Source organism: Leucopleurus acutus (genome assembly GCF_964270905.1).
Source record: "Leucopleurus acutus genome assembly, chromosome: 10".
Classification (NCBI taxonomy): domain Eukaryota; kingdom Metazoa; phylum Chordata; class Mammalia; order Artiodactyla; family Delphinidae; genus Leucopleurus; species Leucopleurus acutus.
In genome coordinates this window covers 13,207,619-13,231,560 of record NC_139153.1, presented here as the reverse complement: position 1 = coordinate 13,231,560, position 23,942 = coordinate 13,207,619, and the positions used below count along the sequence as shown (strand labels likewise).

The 23,942-nt window shown below is 37.7% G+C and overlaps 1 protein-coding gene across 3 annotated transcripts in view; it reads right to left on the bottom strand.

Annotated features, from left to right (window-relative positions):
- CRBN (cereblon) overlaps positions 1 to 23,260 on the bottom strand; it is a 209,986-nt gene extending 186,726 nt beyond the window's left edge. Inside the window, exon 1 of one of the 3 annotated variants that reach the window (XM_082848941.1) lies at positions 23,206 to 23,260. The gene's annotated coding sequence lies outside the window, so the exon portion shown is untranslated. Of the gene's footprint in view, positions 1 to 13,738; positions 13,765 to 23,205 lie in introns of those variants that run through there. The other 2 variants (XM_082848943.1, XM_082848942.1) reach the window with 2 other exon arrangements.
- Positions 23,261 to 23,942: the final 682 nt, after the last annotated feature.

Sequence of the window (23,942 nt, the reverse complement as noted above, 5' to 3'; positions counted from 1 at the left end):
GCAACTATCCTCATGACTTTGGAGAAGGAAACTACCACAGAGTGGTAGAAGATCTTTGTTAAATATACAACAAAAAAGGACTCATTTACAGAATATATAAAGACTCCCAATCATAAAATGATAGACGACCCAATAAATTCATTCCCTTCTGCTTTCTGATCTTTTTAAAATCATTCTTTTTTTCATATGCTCTTTTGTTCTCTTCCTTAAAACTCCACCTCAACATTTGCCATTATGCTACAGTTATGGCACTGGATGGCAGTGACAAATCTGGGACATGGAAGCACAATCTATGCTGATTTTCTGTCAAAGTCTCTAAGAGTTTGTTGCTCAGTTCAGTTTTTTTTTTTTCATTTCCTTTTTTTTTTTGCAGTATGCGGGCCTCTCACTGTTGTGGCCTCTCCCGTTGCGAAGCACAGGCTCCAGACGCGCAGGCTCAGCGGCCATGGCTCACAGGCCCAGCCGCTCCACGGCATGTGGGATCCTCCCGGACCGGGGCACGAACCCGTGTCCCCTGCATCGGCAGGCAGACTCTCAACCACTGTGCCCCCAGGGAAGTCCCTCATTTCCCTCTTTAATTGTAGTTGATTTACTATCTTGTAATAGTTTCAGGTATACAGCAAAGTGATTCATATATATATATATATATATATAATTTTTCAGATTCTTTTCCATTATAGGTTATAACAAAATGTTGAATATAGTTCCCTGTGCTATACGATATCAGTTCAGTTTTCATAGGCAATTCAGACCTTGGAATGTTTACTCTCAAGGCTGACCATCATACAGATATATTTGAGTTCATTACATAGAATGCCCTCCTTGAAATCCAAGTGTTAAGAAACACTCAAAATCCTACATAGTCATTCTTTTTCATGCCCACATTGGCACATGTACCTTTAGTCCTATTGTGTCATTGATATGGGAAACCACTAAAAAAAAAAAAAAAAGACTTGAGACAAACTCAGCTGAAAAATCTTAGTTCTAGAAGAGAAAATCAATGTTATACTTTTGTTTCCTTTTCTTATAAAAGATTTCAGGACAAGTCTTTAGAAAATTGGAAAACAGGACTGATTTTGGTTTGTTGGTTTCTCAATTGGCTTCTTTCTGCCATTCTTTACTCGGTGAGAATTACTCACTACTCTGTACAGAGAAAGAAAGCTAGAACTAGAAGTCTAGATGTTAATTAATTTATGAAACTTTTATTGGGTGCCCACTGTTTTCCAGACATTGTGCTAGAGACTGAAGACAAAGTGGTAAACAAAATAAATGAAGTCCTGGCCCTCACAGAGCTTACAGGCTAGTGAGTTCTTAACTGTAATCACAGGCAAGTCACTTAAGCATCACTCTAAGCATCGTTTTGCTTACCTCTCAAATGGGGATGATAATTCCTGCACTATTTAACAGTACTGTGATGATAAATATGAGATATATTCATTAGGACCAGGATGTGGCTGTGTTGTGAAAATCTAAGTCCATTAAAAATGTCAGGTTGGGCTTCCCTGGTGGCGCAGTGGTTGGGAGTCCGCCTGCCGATGCAGGGGACACGGGTTCGTGCCCCAGTCCGGGAAGATCCCACATGCCGCGGAGCGGCTGGGCCCGTGAGCCATGGCCGCTGAGCCTGCACGTCCGGAGCCTGTGCTCCGCGACGGGAAAGGTCACAACAGTGAGAGGCCCGCGTATCGCAAAAAAAAAATGTCAGGTTGGGCTTCCCTGGTGGTGCAGTGGTTGAGAGTCCGCCTGCCGATGCAGGGGACACGGGTTCGTGCCCCGGTCCGGGAAGATCCCAAATGCCGCGGAGCGGCTGGGCCCATGAGCCATGGCCGCTGAGCCTGTGCGTCTGGAGCCTGTGCTCCTCACGGGAGGGGCCACAGCAGTGAGAGGCCCGCATACCGCAAAAAAAAAAAAAAAAAAGTGTCAGGTGAGTTCTGGGGTCCAAGATGGCACCATAAAAGTTTCCTGAATCCACCTCCTCCCATGGACACAATGAATCTATAGTAATACATGGAGAAATTCCCTCTGAAAGAAATCCACAAACTAGCTGATCAACTCCTACACATCGGGCCAATGAGAAAATACCCGTATCACCCACATTGAAACAGGGAGGAAAGGCCATAAACCCCATCCTTGACACAGCACCACAGAGTCAGGATGGAACTCCCAATTCCAAGCTTCTCTCTGAGAAGTGAAGGCTTCAGACCCCACATCTAGCATCCCTAATTTTAAGACACCCATCTGAGGGATGGGCTCCCTAAACACTTAGCTCTGAAAGGGAACAGGCAAAAAATGCACATCTTCCAGTCTTTCCCTGAGAGGTGTCTATCTGCACACTTTAAAAGGTACTTTAGCAGGCATCTAGGGGCTCACTGCAATCCTCCCCAAAGACATAGAAAGCCAGCAGACACTACCTCCACCTTCTCATTTGAGCCTGTTACCAATTGCCAATATCTCCCTGGTAAGAGACTGTATGCATACCTGGCACCTCAGCTTTTCAGCTACTGCCCAAGGGATGGGCCCCTAGGTCACCTAGCTTGATAGCCACAGAGCCCTGAAGCCACGAGTCTCACAGGATTGTAGCAAACAAAGAAGTTATTAATGGGTACAGGAGCACCCCTTGCAGCTATACACCCAGGTCCAGTGCAGAGGGGCAAGCATAAAAGCCCATCTCCCAGTTTCTCCTTGGAAGTGCCCTAACTACATACTTACCCAGCTGCTGCCTCTGGATCCAGCTTCTAAATCAGCCTACATCTAGACACTAACTGGAAAATCTGCTGTTAGTCTGACGGGGGTTCCCTTGTACGTAACAAATTGTTTTCCCCTTGCTCCTTTTAATATTCTCTCCTTGTCTTTAAGGTTTGACATTTTAATTAAAATGTGTCTTGGTGGGGGGTGGTCTCTTAAGGACCATCTTATTTGGAACTCTGAATTTTCTGGATCTGGATGTCCTTACCCAGGTTACAGAAGTTTTCAGCCATTATTTCTTCAAGTGGTATTTCTGCCCTTTTCTCTCTCTTTCCTGCTGGGAGTTAACAGAAGGAAGGAAATACAAATATCTTACTAGAAATAAATAAAACAGAAACTAAGAAGACAGCAGAAAAAAATCAATGAAACTAAGAGTTGATTTTTTTGAAAAATAAGCATAAAAAACAAATCTTTACCTTGCCTTACCAAGAAAAAAAGAGAGAGGGCTCAAGTAAAATTAGAAAGAAAAGAGGAGAAATTACAACTAATATCAAAGATATTCAAAGGATCATAAGACACTATGATTAACAACTGCTTCTAAAAAATAAAAGTAGAGGAAACACTTCCAAATTCCTTTTACAAGGCCAGCATTGCCCTGATATCAAAACCAGGCAAGGACACCACAAGAAAAGAAATTACAGGCCAATATCCCTGATAAACATAGATCCCAAATCCTCAACAAAATATGAGCAAACCAAATTCAACTGTACATTAAAAGGATTACACACCATGATCAAATGGGGTTTATTCCAGGGATGCAAGGATGGGTCAATGCACACAAATCGCTCAGTGTGATACACCACATTAACAAAATGAAGGATAAAAGTTACATGATCATTTCAATAGATGGAGAACAATTTTTGACAAAATTCAACATCCAATCATAAAAATTGTCAACAAAGTGGGTTTAGATGGAACATACCTCAACATAATAAAGGTCATATATGACAAGCCCAAAGCTAACATCACATTCAGGACAAAAATCTGAAAGATTTTTCTCTAAGATCAGGAACAAGGCAAGGTTGCCCACTGTCACCACTTTTATTCAACTCCTATTGGGAGTCCTAGCCAGAGCAATTAGGCAAGAAAAAGCAATAAAAGGCATCCTAATTGGAAAAGAAGTGAACTGTTACTATTTATAGGTGACATGGTATTATATGTAGAAAACCCCAAAGAATACCAAAAAATTGTTAAAACCTTAAGAACAAATTCTCTAAAGTTGTACGATACAAAACCAATATACAAAAATTAGTTGCTTTCCTATACACTAACAATGAACTATCAGAGAAATTAAGAAAACAATCTCCTTACATCAGCCTCCAAAGTTTTATGCAGTGAAAACAGTAAGATATCAGTGAAAGAAAGTGAAGAAGGTGCAAATAAATGGAAAAATTTATCATGCTCATGGATTTGAACAACCCAAACTGTTAAAAATGTCCATACAACTGAAAGCAATCTGCAGATTCAATGCAATACCTATCAAAATTCCATTGGAATTTTTCAAAGAAGTGGACAAAGAATCTTAAAATTTGTTTGGAACCACGAAGACCTCAAATAGCCAAAGCAATTTTGAGAAAGAAGAACAAAGCTAGAGGCATCAAGCATCCTGATTTTAAACTATATCACAAAGCTACAGTAGTCAAAACAATATGATACTTGTACAAAAACAGATACATGAATCATTGGAACAGAATAGAGAGCCCAGAAATAAATCCATGCATACATGGTCAATTAATTTACAACAATGCAGCCAAGAATATACAATAGGAAAAGGATAGTCTCTTCAATGGATGGTGCTGGCATTACTGGACAGCAGATGTGTAAGATAAAACTGTAACCCTATCTTATACCATATTGAAAAATCAACTCAAAATGGATTAGAGACATAAATTTGACACGTAAAATCACAAAACTCCTATAAGAAAACATAGGGGGTAAGCTCCTTGACGATGGTCTTGATAATGACCTTTTGAATTTGACACCAAGAGCAAAGGTAACTAAAGAAAAAATAAATAGGTGGGACTACCTCAAAATTTTCTGCACAGCAAAGGAAACCATCAACAAAATGAAAAGGCAATCTACAGAATGGGACAAAACACTTGCAAATTATATATCTGATAAGGAGTTAATATCCAAAATGCATAAAGAACTCAACAGCAAAAACAAAAGACAAAAAACAAAAGCAACAACAACCCTGAAACAAAAATATGCAATTAAAAAATGGGCAGAAGATCTGAAGAGACATTCCTCCAAAGTGGAGATACAGATGGCCAACAGGTACATGAAAAGTTGCTCAACATCACTAATCATCAGAGAAATGTAAATCAAAACCACAATGAGCTATCACCTTACACCTGTTACAATGCCTATCATCAAAAAGACAAGAAATAACAAGTGTTGGCAAGCGTGTGGAGAAAAGGGAATCCTTGTACACATGTGGGAATGTAAATTTGTATACTCCATATGGAATACAGAGAGGTTCCTCAAAAAATTCAAACTAGAACTACCATGTGATCCAACAATTTCACTTCTGGGTATAATATATCCAAAGAAAATGAAAACAGGATCTTGAAGAGAAAGCTGCATTCCCATGTTCGTTGCATTATTATTCTCATTAGCCAAGATATGGAAGCAACCTGAGTGTCTGTCAGTGGATGAATGAATAAGGAAGATGTGATATGTATGTATGTATACATATATATGTACGTATGTGTGATATTTATAGATATGCATGTGATATCTCTGTCTATATACACACACAATGGAATAATATTCAGGCATAAGAAAGTAGGAAATCCTGCCATTTGTGACAACACAGATGGACCTTGAAGGTATTATGCTAAGTGTAATAAACCAGACAGAAAAGGACAAATATGGCATGCTATGACTTACATGTGGAATCCAAAACAAAAGTGAAACTCAGAGAGAGAGTAGAAGATGGTTGCTAGGGGCTGGTAGGTGGGGGAAATAGAGGTTGGTAAAACGTTACGAACTTTTACCTATAAGGTGAATAAGGTCTGAGGATCTAATGTATAACATGGTGACTGCAGTTGATAACAGTATCACATAACTGAAATTTGCTAAAAGATGAGAACTTATATGTTCTCACCAAAATGATAAATAAATAAGATAAATACGTGAGGTCACATATGTACTAATTAAGTAGATAAGAGGACTCCTTTCACGATGTATACCTATATCAAATCATCATGATGTACACTTCAAATACCTTACAATTCTACTAGTCACTCATACCTCAATAAAGGTAAACAACATTTAAAAATGTCAGGTAATATACTATTATTCATGAGATACTCATATTTACATTCCTTATAATTAAAATGTGCTTCCAGATTATAGGGATTGAGGCTTCTTTGCTCACTTCTAAAAGCAATAAAGTTTCGTAACTATCATGAAGTGAATGATTTAGATGTAAAAGAAGCCGAGAAACTTATCCTTAACCCAAGAGAACAGTATTTATCTTCTTGAACTGGACTAAGCACAATCCTTAGGATACAGGCATACCTCAGAGATACTACAGGTTCGGTTCCAGAACACCACAATAAAACAAATGTCTCAATAAGATGAGTCATCAATGTTTTGGTTTCTCAACGCATATAAATGTTTATTCTATACTGTAGTCTATTAAGTGCACAATAGTGTTATGTCTAAAAAAAATAACGTACATACCTTAATTAAAAAATACTTTACTGCTAAAAAATGCTAACCATTATCTGACAACGCAGGGTTGCCACAAACTTTCAACTTATAAAAAACACAATATCTGCAAAGCAGAATAAAGTGAAGTGCCATAAAACGAGGTGTTTCTGTGTATGGGAATGTGCCTGAGGGTATACAGAGATACAGCCTTATTTCATGGAAATGTGTCACTGCTTTAAAATTAAAACAATCAAAAACACATTACAGGTTGAATGTAAAGTTCAAATGACTTTTTAAAAATAAAATAAAAACTGCCAAAGATGTTTCAAACTGGTCGTAGCCTGCTATAAGCTAGGTCCCCAGAACTGTGGGGGGGGGGTAATCAATCGATTGTACTATTTTGCGCTTACAGATTATTGGGTGAAAAAGTTTGAGGTAGATCAGATAAGTGATCAAAAGGCACAGTCCTACGTGGTAAAGATTAAATCACAAACCCAGGAAGCTTCTCCTCCATCAAATCAATATTGTGGCTCTCCTGTTGTGTTGATTGTTTGCTTCTTGATGTTTCAATACAGGAAATAGTGTTGCCCTGATGGGGGATTGCTCCCAGTCAGCTGTTCTGGCCGTCTGAAACAACACCCAAGGGTACAAAGCAGCAGCTTCTCAGTAATGAGTTGGCAAGATGGCTAATGCTCCCCTGTGTTCAGCTTAACTTCTGGATAATGGTTTATCTGTTACCATTGCATGTTGCCTTTTACAGAGCACAATGATGGTGAGCTTAATGTTCGGAGAATGCAAATCTTGCCTTTCAAACTTGATGAGGAGCTCCTTGAGAGTCCAAATGTCTTACATTCTCCATATGGCCTAGAACAGTGTTGGGTATAAAGAAATTTTACCTCTCTTTCCAGCTAGCTAGACCCATCTTATTTTCCAAACATAACTGAGGTGGCTCCAGGCAGTGTAGACATTCCATGAATAAGACCAACTTAAACCTGTCTCTGTTCTTAGATAACAAGATGTTACCTAGATCTTTTCTTATTACAATTTTGGCCAAGGTCTGAAACCCAAGCTCAACTGGTAATAAGCACACATTCTAAGGAGAGGTGCTTGGTGCTCCCCTGTGAGATATTAACAAAAGAGAGCAAAACCAGTCTAGTGACCACCACTCCATCCAAGCTGGTAAGAAGAAGGCAAGAGATTGATGCAAGAGGTTCTTTGAAGTTCATGTGAGTGGGAAAACAGGGGCTGGAGGTACTTGCTGTCTTTTCCCTTCTGTAGCATTTGGAGTACCTGTGAGAAAGGTACCTTAGTCATTGGCTGGTGCTGCCCATTGTATCAGGCAGAGGAAATGGGCCAGCAGGCATATTTCCATGATTTGGAGGGACAAAAAGTATAAATTTTTGAGAACGAAGTGAACTCCACCATGCTAAAAAAATGTTAACCAAGATCTGCCCACCAAAGTGAGGGGACCTCACAGAATTGAAACTGTGAGTATACCACAGCAGGGGGTGTTTCAAAAGGTCAGCTGGAGAATACATCACTTGGATCAAAAGTCATGGGAATCTCCAAAGAACACATTTATGCACCCCACAAGAAAATCCAGAATTTGGGTGACTGCCAAGGCAGAATTTGACAAGAGAGAACTATAAACACAACAGGTGAGTAAGAAAGCTTTTACTTCTTTTCCTTCCATCATTCTTTCACTCTTTGTCTCCTTTCCCTTTCCCAAATACTCCACTAAACCAACCTTTGAAGATTCAGAGACCACCCCCACCCCACCCCCACCGCCAAGAGGGGGGGCGGGTAGGGAGGGAGGGAGGGAGAGAGGGAGAGAGGGAGATAGGGAGGGAGGGAGGGAGAGAGAGAGGGAGGGAGAGGGAGCAGTGGCAGACACTGCCCTTCTTCCTCCAATTTCATCTCTGAGCAAGGGAGTTAAGCCTGTGCTGGGGGAGGAGAGAAACTTTAATTGACCAAGAGATTGAAGTTTTGATTTAGACTGGCCCAGGCTTTTTAATATCTATATGTGAGAAAACTATGGGGTCTAAGAGTGGGAAAGAAAGATCCAATTATTGAAGGCAATAATGGAGAAGTTAAAGATGCTCCCTGATTTTATCCTAATAAATGGAACTGACTCAGCAAATGGGTGCTAGTTAATTGCTATAAAATGTTACAATTCTTTGATGATTCATCAATTAAATGTCCAGAGAAATACTTAATACCTCTCAGATCCCAGTATCAGAGGACTAGACCTTCTTTTAACTGGGGAGCAAAGGCTCAATACACTTTATAGAGGACAAACAGCAGCTCCCAGTACGATAGGAGAATTTTACGGGCAAGTAAAAGATCTTTTTTCCTCTGTTATCAGAAAATGCACAGAAATAAAATTCATACTGACTTTAGAGGAAGGCTAAAAGTGGAGTTTTCACTGTTTGTAATCACCCAAATATCCACCAACAGTAAATGCGTCTACAAATTGTGGCACAGACACACTATGCAGTCAGAATATACCACCGATCATACAACTATGTGCAACACTACAGATGAATCTCACGAGTGCAATGTTAAGTGAAGGATGTCAGACACAAGTGTGCATACCACGTGGTTCAGTTTATGTAAAGTGCAAAAACTGGAAAAACTAAGTGATACTCGTGGACATCAGGAAAGGGGTGACCTTCGGGGGGGAGCGGGGTTACTAGGGGTATGAAAGGGTTTCTGGGAGGTAACATTTTGTTTCTTGACTTGGACTTGTGGGTATGTTCACATTCTGAAAATGTGAGTTATACATTTCTCATTTGCATACTTTATATAAATATATAATAATTCAATAAAATGTTCAAAAATGCTTTCCTACTCCTGCCAAAGTAGATTAACTATTAGAAGTTCAAGGAGGGGTTAATCTTATGGCTGGGGGTAGTAACTAGAAGGTGGCCTGAAGGGGTTCATGAGTTTTTGTGGATGTGTTTCCTTTGTGAACAGTCACTGACCTGTGCAATTATGATATGTGTGCATATATACATATGATACGTGTGCACATATATAATTCAACAAGTTTTACACTAAAATAATGAAATACTTAATTCTGAAATTTCAAACTTTATTCTTGAATAATACCCTACAAAAAATGCAACCTATCAGACCTTAATTTATTTTTTTAACTTTATTATATAATAACATATTCCCCAGTTAGCCTTTTGCTATGCTAAAATATTATCAGTGATAATCAAATATTTATTGACCAGAGATCTAACTTTCTAGACTTATGAAACTCTTCTTTGGTTCTCCTATTGTGCTTTCCCGTCAGCCTGCTGGGATATTAAAATGACTATTTTGCTTGGGTTGGCGACAACTCTATCCCCCCGTGCATGCATTTAAAACACCCGTAGTCTATACATGTGGCATACCTACATGGCTCACTATCTCTCTGCAAGTCTTGCAAATACATCAAATTGGAGCCTGAAGCATGGCATCTTTGGGAAGACTCTCACCTATGCAGGCGAGTTGTGAGATAGCTCACTTCACAGCTCTTAAAAACTAGGCCAACACCTGGAACAACAGATGCTCCATCAATGTGACAATCAGGGGCAGATTTAATTTTCTGAGATTAAAGATTCCAGGCCTTAATCTGCTAACTACATAGAAACAAGGAGAGCAGTTACAGTCATTTTACCAGATAACTAATAAGATTTGGTGAGTAGAATCATTTTATCAACTAACTACATACAAGATTTCGGCTGGCAACAAATTTATCTGTTGTGACTGGGTAGTTACCGTTTTATTTATGCTGTTTTTTTTTTTAATGAGGAAGGTTATGAAATTATGTCATTCAGAATATAGATGGGTTTTAGCGAACATGGAAAAAGAAAATACTGCACGTACCTTATTAACTTTTCCATCAGTAAAGTTAAATCTATTTAATTTGTCCCATTTGAAATCAGAAACCACCACATGCACATGAAAAATGCTGAGTCATAGGCCCTGTTTCATTCACATTTACATTAAAACAATCACAGAAGGGCAAAATGGTACACTAAAACAGAAATGGTGCTCTTCATCACTGAGCAGTAAATAACAAGAAGGAATCATGGAAGGAATAAGAAAAGAGTAGGAAAATTATTTCGGTGTCTGCCTTAAGCCAAACATGCTTGGCAGCTGTAGAAGATGTTGGATGCCAACCATGACTACTGAAGTAATCTCAGGAAAACGGAGGCAAATAAGCAGATTTGAATGTAACTCCCACCATCGTGATTTTGAATCTTTTTTTAAAAATAAAATGGTTATACTAGGTTGTATCTCATGATAAAGGACACTTCTCAAAACTCTGCTTTTAAGTTCTGATGGGTAGAAAGAAAATTAACTGGCCCTCAAAGTATATGATTAAAGGAAGCATTTTATTGTGCTGGGGGAAAAAAATATCCTGATAGGAGAAAACCCATCTGAGTTTTTGGAGTTTTGCCGTTCAGAGGCAGAAATAGCTCAAGCAGTCACTATGTCTATTATCAGGGAAGTCACTGACACATGAAACAAGGATGAACCCCATTTGTCTGGGTAAAGAGCCCAGGGATGAAGTAATTGCTAGTTGGGGCACAGCTGCAGATAGCAGCTGATCAAATCCAAAGTTCAAATGCTTATTTCATTCTGATAAAAATCATTAAATCACGTATAACTTACCCCAGGCTCCTGTACACTCAAGGAATGACTATGCATACTATCTGCACATAACTGTCCCTTAATACTTTGAAATGGTGACAGTAGCTTTCATTATGAAATCCCAAGATATAAACAATGTATGAAAGTGCAAGCGGTCATCATTCACATTTGATTCAGCTACCAGAATGAGACTCCACATTTGAACTCAGTACAGGAAATTTCAAAACAAAACCTAAATTTGGGAGAACACAGGCTCCAAAATGAGAAGTTTGCTACTAACATTTTTAGTATAATATTTCTCATTTGGCTATTCTTTATTTATTCACATTGTGCTGACTCCATAGAGGAAATTTCTGAAAGGTTATTACAAATTATATGTTATAAATAGAATAGTAAAGCTTGTTACTGAGTCCTAGCTCATACTGCTCACCGCACAAAAGGAAAATAAATTGAGAGATGAGGTGTTGGGACAAGGAATAGTGACTTTATTCAGAAAGCCAGCAGACAGAAGAGATGGTGGACTAGTGTCCCAAAGAACCATCTTACCCGAGTTAGAATTCAGGCTTCTTTTATACTGAAAGGGGAGCAGGTGTGGTTTGCTGTTCCTATAAACCTCCAATAAGGCAAATGTTATTCTCTGTTCTGCAACTTTTTTCTCTACATCAATGGAAGAATGTTATACCTTTAAAGGTCAGAGCCTTGAGAATGGGCTATCCTATACATTTCAAGCTATAGGCAATATTCTTTCAGTGATTAAATTATAGCCAAAGCAAGAGAATACAAAGGTTAAAGTAAAACAAAAACAAACAGATCCAATATGGAGTCAGATTTGTTCTTCCCTATTACAAACTGACAAAGAACTATTTTTTTAAGAATTAAGGATATCTTTTCACCATGAAACATATTCATAAAATGTCTGCAAAGAAGTATCTGATGCCTTGAGCTCCAGAAAGTAGTAGCTTAAAAAATAATTCCATATTATTTTCATATCTAAGTTGAAAACAGTAGGAAAGTTTGGCATTGCTACCACCCAAAGACAGGATAAGAGGTTTTACAACATACAGTTGAAAATATGTATATATGCAGTGAACTGTAATCACTTTGTTTTATGCCATCAGTTTTAGTTACTACCAATATTCAGGTGACTTGTGAATTTATATGTACAGTCTCTGTGCTCTTCTAACAACAAGATTCTACTCTGCATCTCCTCTTGAGTGTCTCAAAGATGCCTCCAACTCGACTCGTTTAAGAGTGAACTCAAAGTCTCCCTCACCTATCATATTTGTCTTTCTTTTTCCTACCACAGGACCTTTGCACATGTTGCCCTCAGCAAGTTCCTTCTTCACTTATTAGTTACTGCCTACTTATGTTTCAGACCTCAGCTCAAATGTTATTTCCTCAGAGAAGCGCTTCCCAATTCATGACTAGGTTAGATTTATATTATTCATATAGTATAAATACATAGTATTTATACTATCCTATATGGTGATATCTCTGTGAAACTTCTTCATAGCACTTATCACAGCTCTAATTTTACATTTACTTGGGCCATTATTTGATTTATGTTTGACTTTACTATTAAATTGGCATGGTCTCTCCCACATACATACACAATGAATATTTGTTGAATAAATGAGAATACATGAATTGTGCTATCTTTAATTCTGTGGTAAATACCAAGCTGAAACTGATATCTGTGTTTGGTCTCTGTAGTTGCCATGAAAATGAACCCCTTGACTATGAGTAGTAGGTGGCATAATTGATAGAAAGTCCCAGCTGCTGGGCTCTGAAACCCTTCACTGTGTTTGCATCCAGGTCATGCCTCTCCTGGGTGGTTCTCAGCCAATGGATGATCATGACAGGGGTACTAAGGCAGTCTCATTCCTGGGAGATGCAAGGATCTTCTGATAGGAGGCAGTGACTGGAGGACTCCCCAAGGTTCTTGCCAAATTCTACCACACCACCTTCCTTCCCTCTGTCCTTCACAAGGGCCAGACCTAGATCATGATGTATGTTTCTCATAGGACCGAGATTAACACAGTTTGACAAAGACTGTGTGCTCGGTGGGTCCAAATGTGCTAACACCATACAGAAGACGCAATGCTGAAGGCATAGTGCCTTTGTTCGAGTTTATATTTCTGAGAATAATGATCCGTTGTATCTATTCAATATTTTACACATTTCTGCTGTGTGATATTGAAATATAGAGCATCCCTTTTGCACCCCAGGGAGAACATACGTAGTACTGTGCAGTTAAATGAGATATTTAACATGAAAATCTTAGCATAATACCCATCATATAATAAAAGCACAGTAAAGGTGAGCTATCACAAGGATTACCATGATCACTGTCACTCTTCTCCTCTCCAACAGGTTCTGCTCTCCTTCAAAGAGTGGAGTTAAGTATACAAAGTGGGCTTTACCTATTTAAATCATCCAGCGTCCAGAAAATAGTCTATGATTGTTTCTGGTGATGGACACAACTTTACTAAATACCAACCAATGTTAAGTAATCTGTTCCTTTTCTGCAAACAGCCTTATTGTTTCATTCTACAGTTGATCAAATACAAGGCCAACCAAGCCAATTTTTCCCCCACTTTTTGCCAACCTAAGCTGATCAAAATTTATGGCTATATTAAGCAGATACCAGCAGTCTGGATACAGAAGATGAAGTCTTGTTAGGACTTACCTTGGTACAGAACAGTTTTCCTGTGATTTGACCCTGACTTCTGAGAAATCACACACTGCTTCTGGAACATTTGGTCACTGTGGAATATTTCCAAATGCACCCTTCTGGCTGTGCAGAAACATTGCTCAATAGCCTTAGTTACTAAAACTTGCTTCTCATTTTGTAATCTATTTTAGTAGTGTCAGAAGAGATTGCAGAGCTTGGATAAAAATATCAAAATGACCATTATTTCAAGTGAAAGAAACTCAGTGAAAATATTTCAGTCCTTTAATGTTTCCTGATCTGCTTCTGTGTCCTCTGACTTCTCCCTTCCAAAGGCCCCATGAAGTCGGCACAGGGCATGGAGCTACTGATCAAAAAGGATAGATCTGCTTTTTTACCATTCGCCTACAGAATATGAAGGCATTAATTTAATCTTATTTTAAAGTCCCAGGAAAGAGAAAATATTGATAGTAATTTATTTTTCTAACTGAAAAGATGGTCACTGTAAGGATCCGGAGGAAAAAGACAACCGGATGTGAAAATATAGAGAGACAATGACTTTTTAAGAGAATTTTCCTCTTCATTAGGAATATTATGCATATTATATTAATTAAATCTTTAAAATGTTAAAATTATTATCTGTGGGTAGTAGAATTTAGGGACTTCCCTGGTGGTCCAGTAGTTAAAAATCCGCCTTCCAATGCAGGGGACCCAGGTCCGATCCCTGACTGGGGAAGTGAGATCTCACAGGCCGTGGGGCAACTAAGCCTGCACGCCACAACTACTGACCCCGCGTGCTCTGGAGCATGCATGCCACAACTAGAGAGCCTGCGCACCACAACTACTGAGCCTGTGTGCTCTAGAGCCTGCATGCCACAACTAGAGAGAAGCCCGTGCACTGCAACAAAGAGTTCATGTGCCGCAATGAAAGATCCTGCATGCCGCAACAAACATCCCATGTGCTGCAACTAAGAGCCGACAGGGCCAAATAAATATTTTTTTAAAAAATGGGAAGTTATTTTCCTTTCTTCCAATTTTCCGTGTCTCAACATACTAGTGCGGGAGTTAACAGTCTGAGGATTAAGTGAGAAGAATTGGTAGTGGGTCTAGAAATTAGAGATTAATAGGATTCAGGGTGTCAGATTAATTTTCTATTCTCTTGACAGCTCTGGAAGGATGAAGCTGATGTCAAGTAGGCCTCTCTGAAACAACTGTCCAAAGCTCTGCTAAATACAATCTCCAGACCTGCCCTGTGGCCAATGATATGTGGGGTTTTTTGCCTTCAAACAACTTAGAACTGTAAACTATTATCATTGAAAAGTAAAACTGAGATTCTGTAGAGGAACAGCTGACATGCATGAGTTTTAACTCAGGATATGTTGCTCAGCTGGTGAAAATCTGTTCATGTCAAGCATTTTGCTAGCAAATTATTGCTGCTGAAAATATACCAACAAATGAAACAATCATGGTGCCTGTCCCAGAAGACCTTCCACTGAATTTGAACAAATTGAATAAAATTATGGTTAAGAATGATTTACTATTATGGCTAAACAAATATATGGTTTTAAAGTATATAAAAAATTTGTTTCCTTTAAGTAAATATTCCTTTCTATAAATGTATTTTCTTGTACTATTTACTCCTACGGTAGGATTTTTTTCATCAGATGTCAAGTATAAATCACATTCTATATATCTATTATCTAAAGTTCTAAACTTTGGGGAGCCTGTATATGCAGTTTTACTATGTGGATAAATGGAGTTTTCTAGAAGCAGAACTTAAGGTGAGAATTTGTGAGGGATCAGGACATTTAATGAGGTGAAACCCCATAGGGTGGTAGAGAAACAGGATGGGCAAGGGGAGGTAAAACATGGGGTGAAATCCAGTAGAGTCTCATAAATGGGAAACATGGGCACATGGCAGAGGACCTCTGGAGACAGTATTGGTCATACCTCGGTTATTCCAATGAAGGGAAAGTACAAAAGTATTGATACCATCTCACTTATCCCTTTTGAAATAAAGTGTTCTAGAAAACTCAACTTAACACACACTCCAAAACTACAGCATTCTCTACAACCTGCTTGCCAACTGTCCCTATCCTAATTTTGGCAGTGAGCTTGGCTTCTACCTCCATCCAAGACTAATCAAGAGATGAAGAGGAAATGACTGCCCATTACAATCCACTGTTTAGTCGCACCCTCAGGGTCTCATTTGAAGCTGGCCTCAATCTATATATCCAAATTGGACCTGTTACTTGGCTTTCTAGAATTATTTACAAAATGTCCTGCAAACTAAATAATTATACAGTTAATCTTTTGTGTTTTTTTAGGATCAATATACACAAATCTACTGAAAAGATTAGATTATGTCATTCAACTTGGCAGTTTCATAATAAAGACTGCAGGAGGTTGAAGTGGTATGTCCAAGGTCACTGACTCAGCTAGACCTGGAAGAGTTAGGTGTCCTGACCCCCAGTCCAGTGGTGTTCCTCCTGTAATATGCAACCCTGTGCCATTGGTGTAGAATCAGGTGGTGTTTCTACTTATCATGATTCAATTCCCTTTTCTCTATAATCTTCATAGCGGCATTTCTTACATATTATACCCTTTCTGTGGATGTGGAATGCTCTTGTAATTTTTTAAATTAATCTATGCAAAATATAATTACTCTCATTTTCTCTTTTTATATATTTGCCGGGTCTGAATGGATATTTATAGGTGCAAACCAGAAAGCTCACTGAGAAGAGAGCAAATCATTTTTTCCTACACCTTCGCATTTGTGGGCAGATTTGTAATGTTGCTTGGAGTTCACTAAGTAAACTAAGTAGTTCTGTGATCTGGAAAATCCTAGACAAGTATCTTTATAAATAGGAAAATGCCAAGTTATGGAAAAGTGGAAAAAAATCCCCAAAGTTGAAATGCTCCTCTTCTTATTGCTGAATAAATAATTAGCAAACCCGTCTATTTCTTGACTTGATGTTTTAACTCCGTAGAACATACTTCATAATATTGATATCATTTTATTTTATATATTTAATAATATATATTTAAAATAATGAAAAACAATAATTTTTCAAAGACATTCTAAAGTTGGCATTCTTTTCCAAGCTTTGCTTCTGATCTGTCATACTTTAAGTTTTGAATGTAAATATGAGAAGCAGTTTTAAAGAAATCATTTTACTCCTAGAATTATGTTCAAGTATTTTCAGGGCGAATGAAGTAGATAGTGGAGGGTTATTCCTAAAAATTGGACTGATTAAAAGGTTTACTGTTCTACCAATGCAGAATTCTTCTATGTCCAATTCCATATTCTTTATTTCTGTATGATTATGACAAGACTAAATATCTTGGGAGGAAAAGAAAAAAGAAGGAAACAAATGCAACTACACATGAGCTGTTAAACTAAATGTTCAATGCTATTAAAAGAACCTAAATTGTTTGCTGTGAACGTAAGTAGTTTGGTAGATTTATACACACTGAAGTCTCCAGAGGGGGAAAGTTAAATATAGCAAATTACTCACTAATAAGGGCATAACACTGAAGACAGTGGATATCGTTAACACATTCAATTCCCCATCTTTTTCCTCTACTGTCATTCAGGAAAATAAGCACCAGGTCGGAGAACTAGAGATTTTGAAAAGGAGCACTACCTTTGAAATTTAAAATTTTATTTTCCCCTTATTTTCTGACTTTCCCCTTAAAGTCAGAAGAGAGGGAGATGAACGAGCCCAGGTGTGTAATTCATATCTCATCACCACCTGCATTTGGTCTCTCTTTATCTGACATACATGTTCTTTCTCCTGAGTTTCCCTATCGCCTCCAATGACTGGCAAAAAGCAAATAAAGCAATGAGGTTTGGGGCTGAAAGGTACCAGGTGTGCTAGTTCATTAAAAAGAACTAATGAATGAATGTAACACACAATCCACATGATTGTAAAGAAGCAACATATGATTATAAAACATTAGAAAAATACTGAGTTTTCTGCACGCAAATGCTAATATATAACTCAACTTCTCATGTACCTGGAAGACTATTTTAATGTTATAACTCCATTCATGAATGCCTTTTCCTCAGAAAGAGACACAGCACCGCTTTGCATAATGAATGACTCAAAGCCTGTTTCCTGCTCTCTCATTGGCCCAGGAAGCAGCAGGGGTGAAAAGGAAAGGAGTAAGATTTTTTCCGCTCTAGATATTTCAGGGTAACATCAGGGGATGCAGGCTGTGAGAGAAAACCATCTATTCCCAGAACACTATGGAGAGTTGCCTTCTCCATTAGTCATGAGATTATTCTGTAGCCAGGTACTGGATGGTTTGTGCTTCACCTCCAGAGGCTAAGGTTGGGATGATGTCTTTGCTCTCTGGCCTCTTCGGCTAGGTGTTAAGGAGAAGAGAAAGAAACGCAAGGCAGGGCACATAATAACCTGTGGTACAAATTATAGACTGCGGTATGCAAAAGCATCACTTACATACGCTTATTAAAATGTAGATTCCCAGGACCTACACCTAGTGTAATGGTTACTATGGCTACATAAACTCTCACAAAACTTAGTGGCCTGAAAACAACCATTTTTATTTTGCTTACTGTTTTGTGCATCAGGAATTTAGCAAGGGCTCAGATAGGATGCTCTCAATTGGAGTATCTGGCATGGTTGGAATCGAGTGTCGGCTGAAACTACACTCAGCTGAAGGATCAACTGGTCTAGACATTCAATATGGCTCACACATATAGATAGCAGGTAATGCTGAGTGTTGGCAGGAGCTTAGCTGGGGCTGTTAAAAAGAGCCCGTTGATGGGCCTTACCAGCATAATGGTGTCAGAGTAGTCAGACTTCTTACATGACAACTAGTTTCTTCCACAGCGAGTGTCCCAGTAGAACCAAGCGGGAGCAGCAAAGCTTTTTTTGGCTTAGCCACAGTGGTCACACAGTGTCACTTCTGCTATAATCTGTTAGCTGACATACTCACAGCTCTGCTCAGACTTAAGAGGAGGATACATAGAGCCTACCACTCAAAAGAATTATCAAAGAATTTGTTACTATTTTTAAAAAATAATCTTCCCTCTGAGATTACAAATTGTACACATTCCTCTCACTTGCAAAATATACTTGTCTCTTCACTTAGACCCCCAAAGTTTCCTCTTATTATGACATCAACTTCAAGTCTAGGACCCTGTCGTCTAAGTCAGGGCTACTGTGGATAAGGGTCCTTAGGTATGATTCCTTGAGTATGGGTCCTCTTGATCAAAAAACCTACCAGCAAAAGAAATAAGTTATTTGCCTCCCACTAATATAACATACAATTGTATATAGGCATAGGATATCTACTGTATGTATTCCCATTTTAAAAAGGGGAAAAATAGTAGATAGAAGCAGTCTCTGGTCCACAGCAATTCTGAAGTCCAATCAGGTATGTATTTCCAGTTCCTTGAATTAGACTCAACTATTTTCCAGGGATCTTTACTCTCCTTCTGGATTTTGATTCACCTTTCTAGTAATCCTTCTCCTTCTATTATAAATGGTCTGTGTTTACACAAGCCATTATAATGACTTTAGAAGTATGATGGCCTTCCTGCCTGTGCATTTATAAACCATTCCATTTAACAAAAGCCACACACACACATCTCTTTGAAGTAAATATTTCTCTCTACCTTTGGTTCCCTTTAGGACTGCCATGGAAAAACACAATTAATATTTTTAGGAGACCTATTGTTTGCAGAAAGGGTTTGTGAGGTTTTTTCTTAAGACCCTTAGGAAGTTTCATTTAAAAGGGTCTATGAGGTAACACCTTAAACCTTTCTATATTCTTAAGAAATTGTTTTAATCACACACTTAATTTTACTGAGACTTTGTACTGAAATTTCTCTGGCTTTGACATTTGTCCCATGGCCCTTTCTTATTCCCTTTCTGGAAGATTTTAACAATCACCCAAAGCCTCAAATTATCTTTATCACTTTTCATATGCACTGTTCAACATTTATTCAGAAACAGAAACAGAGGAAAAGACCTGTTTATGAATAGTGAGGACTAAAAACTATAAAAGACAGTCAAACAAAAATTCCACAACTAAAACTACAGAAATTTAGAACTCAAAGTATGGGTTTAACAGCACATTAGACACAGAAGAATAAGGATTAGTGAACTAGAAGGTAAGTAAGGAGAAAATGTCTAGGATGAAACACAGTGAGAATAAAGGATAGAAAATGTAGCAAAAAAGCATAAAACATATATGGAACACAATGAGAAGATCTAATATGTGTTTTTAGAATTCTAATAGAAAGGAGAGGACATGAGGATAGAAACAATATTTTAAAAGAATAATTACTGATAACTTTTTGAAAGAGAAAAAATACACAAAGAATCGCCAGGAACCCTATAGGGTGAAGAGGTACTGGGGACCTAAAGTAGAAGAAATACCTAGTCATAGCATAATAAAACTGCTAAAAACCGAAGAGCAGGACAAAATCTTGAGAGCAAAGAAAAACAAAACATAACCTGCAAAGAAGGAGTAAGACTGATATTTGACTTCTCAACAGAAACAATAGAAGCTAGAAGACAATGGACTGACATTTTCAAGATGCTGAAATAAAAGAACTCTCAACATAAAAATCTATACCCAAAAGTCAAAGTGAAAGAAAGAGACATTTTTAGACAAACAACACTTGGAAGAATTTCTCACTATCAGGCTTTCACTGAAGGAAACACTAAAGGGAGATCTTCAAAACAGAAGGGAAATTATCTCAGATGCAACTACAAAGAAACAGGAGGGAATGAGGAGAAACAGGAAGGATAAATATGTAGGTATGTGGACTGTATAATAAAACATAAGCTTTTTATGTTTTATGGGATTTAGAATATTTCTAGAAATAAGTCCATGAAAACAAATGTTTAAGAGGGGTAAAAAGGCAATTGTGTTGTCCGGTATATGGCAAAATTTCCAATCTATATTTGATTCTAGTAAGTCAATATAAGTATAGTAATATTTGTTGCTGTCTCTAAAAGGAGAATAGTAAGATGTATGACTAAAAAGCCAACAGAGGGGAATATGAGATAGTAATTAACATAAGAGGCAAGAAAGAAGAGAAAAAGCAGCACAACTAATGTGACAAATAGAAAACAAATAGTTAGAAGGTACATTTAAACTCAAGTATATCAGTAGTTACATTAAATGTAGATAAAATAACAACTATTTTAGAGACAAGATTGTCAAATTGAATTTTTACAAGTCCAGTTCTATGTTGCTTACAAAAGCATGCCTTAAATACAAAGATTTTAAAAGGCTGAAAGTAAAAGAATGGCAACAAAAATACCATGCAATTTAGAAAGAGCTATATCTAACAATAAGCATTACAGTGTTACTGATTACAAAACAGTCTTTAAGGGAAGAAGCATTAGTGGAAATAAAGAGAGGTATTTCATAATCATAAGAGAGTCCATTCACTAGGAAAGTATAGGAATTCTAGATTTTTAGGTACCTAATAAAACAGTCTTAAACTATCCAAAATTGACAGAACAAAAGGAGAAAAAAAAAAAAAACCCAGTCACAGTGAGAGACTAACACGCCTCTATCAGTATATAACAGGACAATCCCCAAATGAGTAAAGTATTGATGTAAAATATTTAAGTAACACAATTGACAAACTGATCTAATTGTCATATAGAGAATGTTTCTCCAAAAACTGCAGAATATGCACTATTTTTAAGCATGTGCAAAACACACCAAAACTGAGCATATGCTGGGCTATACAGCAAGAATCAACACATTTCAAAGGACAGAAACCTACAGCATATTTTCCCTGACTGCAGTAGAATTAAACTAGGAGTGAATAATAAAGATAATGAGGAACTCCCTAAATGTTTGGAAATTAAGTCTTAAACTACACCAGTGAGTAAACCAAGGAATCATATAAATTAGGAACTATATTGATTTGAATAAATAACAAAATATAAAAATTGTGAGATGCAAATAAAATCATGAGTAAAGGGAAATATATAGCCTGGACTATTTATAACAGAAGTGAAGAAGGAAAATCTATTATATAAATATACATCTTAAGCAACTGTCCAAGGAACAGCAAATTAATACTCTGCAAAAATGAGGAAAGGAGGGAAATTATAAATATGAGTACAAAGTTATTAATATAATTAATTAGTTAATTAATTTGTTGGAATCAACAAACCCAAAAGATGGTTCTTTGAAAAGCCTTAATAAAATTGACAGTCTTAGTAAACCTATGAAGATCAAATAGCCAACAAAGGACTTATATCCATAAGATATAAGAAAATCTAATAAATATTTAAGAAAAAGATAGATAACCCAATAAAAAACTACACAAAATATGTGAAAAATATTTCACAGAGGAATATATTCAAATGGCCAATAAACAAATAAGAGTATTTGATTTCAATAGTCAATGAAAAATGAAAATAAAATCACCATGACGTATCACTCTAGATCCACCAGCATAACTTTCAAAAACAAAACAAAGTGACCAAGAGTGCCATCTGACCACATCAAATGTTGAAGAGGATTTGGAGCAATTGTATATTTTAAATGGGGGTGAAAATTGGTACAACCACTTTGGAAAACGAATTGGCAAAATTTGCTAAACGTGTGCAAAACCTCTGATCTATATATTTCACATCTAGGTATATACACACAAGAAATGTGTCTATATGTGCACCAAGACAAGTGTACTGAAATATCCATTGCACCATTATTTAAAGTAGCCCAAACTGGAAACATCACAAGTGGTCATCAACGGCAGAATGGATTTGGCATATCTGTGCAATGGGATTCTAACCACCAGGTAAAATCAATAAGTTACTGCCAAACAAAACAACATGGATGAGTCTCACAAATATGATGCTGAATGACAGAAAGACAGAACAGTAGTACCTGCTGAGTGATTCCATTTATACAAAGTTCAAAAACAGACTAAATTCAGAAACTCAGGATCCCTCCTTGCTAGGTGGTAAATTAGCTTACTGCGGTTCACAGATACGGGCAGATATGAGAATTCTGGGTCAGAGACAAAGCAGCTTTAATACAGCTGACACAGCCAGCAGCTCAGCTCGTTTTCACATCAGTTCCCCTTGCCCAAGATGCACAAGGGCAATGCAAGGCAGCCTAGGTGGATGCTGTGTACGGAGTGGATTTGCATCCCAGTGGAAGATCCTCAAGTTTAGGAAACCCTAATCTTTTATAATGGGCTGCAAGCAAACCTGTCTGACCTTTGCACGGGAAGGACAAATATTTATTATACTATACAGTATAATAAACAGCAACTAAATCTGCCTTCTGCTCCAGAGGGAAACACCATCTCTACCATCCAGGGCTGTTCATACATTCTGGAAAAGATAATCCAGAACAAAAGCTGTCAGTGCCCTTGTTTGCAAGCCTTTTAGAAAGAGAGAGACTCGTGGAGAACTGTTTCCCAATAAAACAACAACAACAACAACAACAACAAAAAACCAGACTAAACTCACCTGTGATGGTAGAAATCAAGACAGGGCTGACCGCTAGGAAGGGGCCACAAGGCAGACGTCTGGGACACAGATAACGTGCTACTTCTTGATTTGGGTGGGGTTAGGCTTACATTCATAATCTGTAGGTAAATAAAAAGTTTATTGTAAAACAAATAAAATACAGGTATTCCTTGCTTTGTGCTATGTGCAGGAATGTAAAAATGACAGTGCAAACTGAAACTGTGTTCATTCTCACAAAGAGAATAAACTTGAAAAGTGACTTCTAGTTATCCTATTTTCATATGATTTCATATGCACTAAAATAGTGATAAAAATTCAAACTATCAATATTTACTAATAGATTTTTATTAAATAGAAACTATGGGTCTAACATTTTGCTAGGTAATAAAGAATCAGAAATCAAGGACACAAACATTTGTGTCCTTCCTCAGGAAGCTTACATATTGGGGATTGGGGAGAATAGGTGTGTGTTACTGAGGGCAACAGAATGAAGGCTGCTGACCTTTGCCTCTATTCATTATTAACATTCATGTCACCCATGTTGTGCCCTCCTAAGAAAATAAGCCATAATTTCAGTCCTTGCTGAGTTACTACCCAATGGAATGAAGCATGAGATCGTTCTCAGCAGTCACAGAAACATGTGCAGAACGTAAAGCTGTTATTCATTCACAGCCTTGATCCTACAATGCTACTCACTTACAGCATTCTGTGTTCTCACCCACACCTAATCAAGTGAA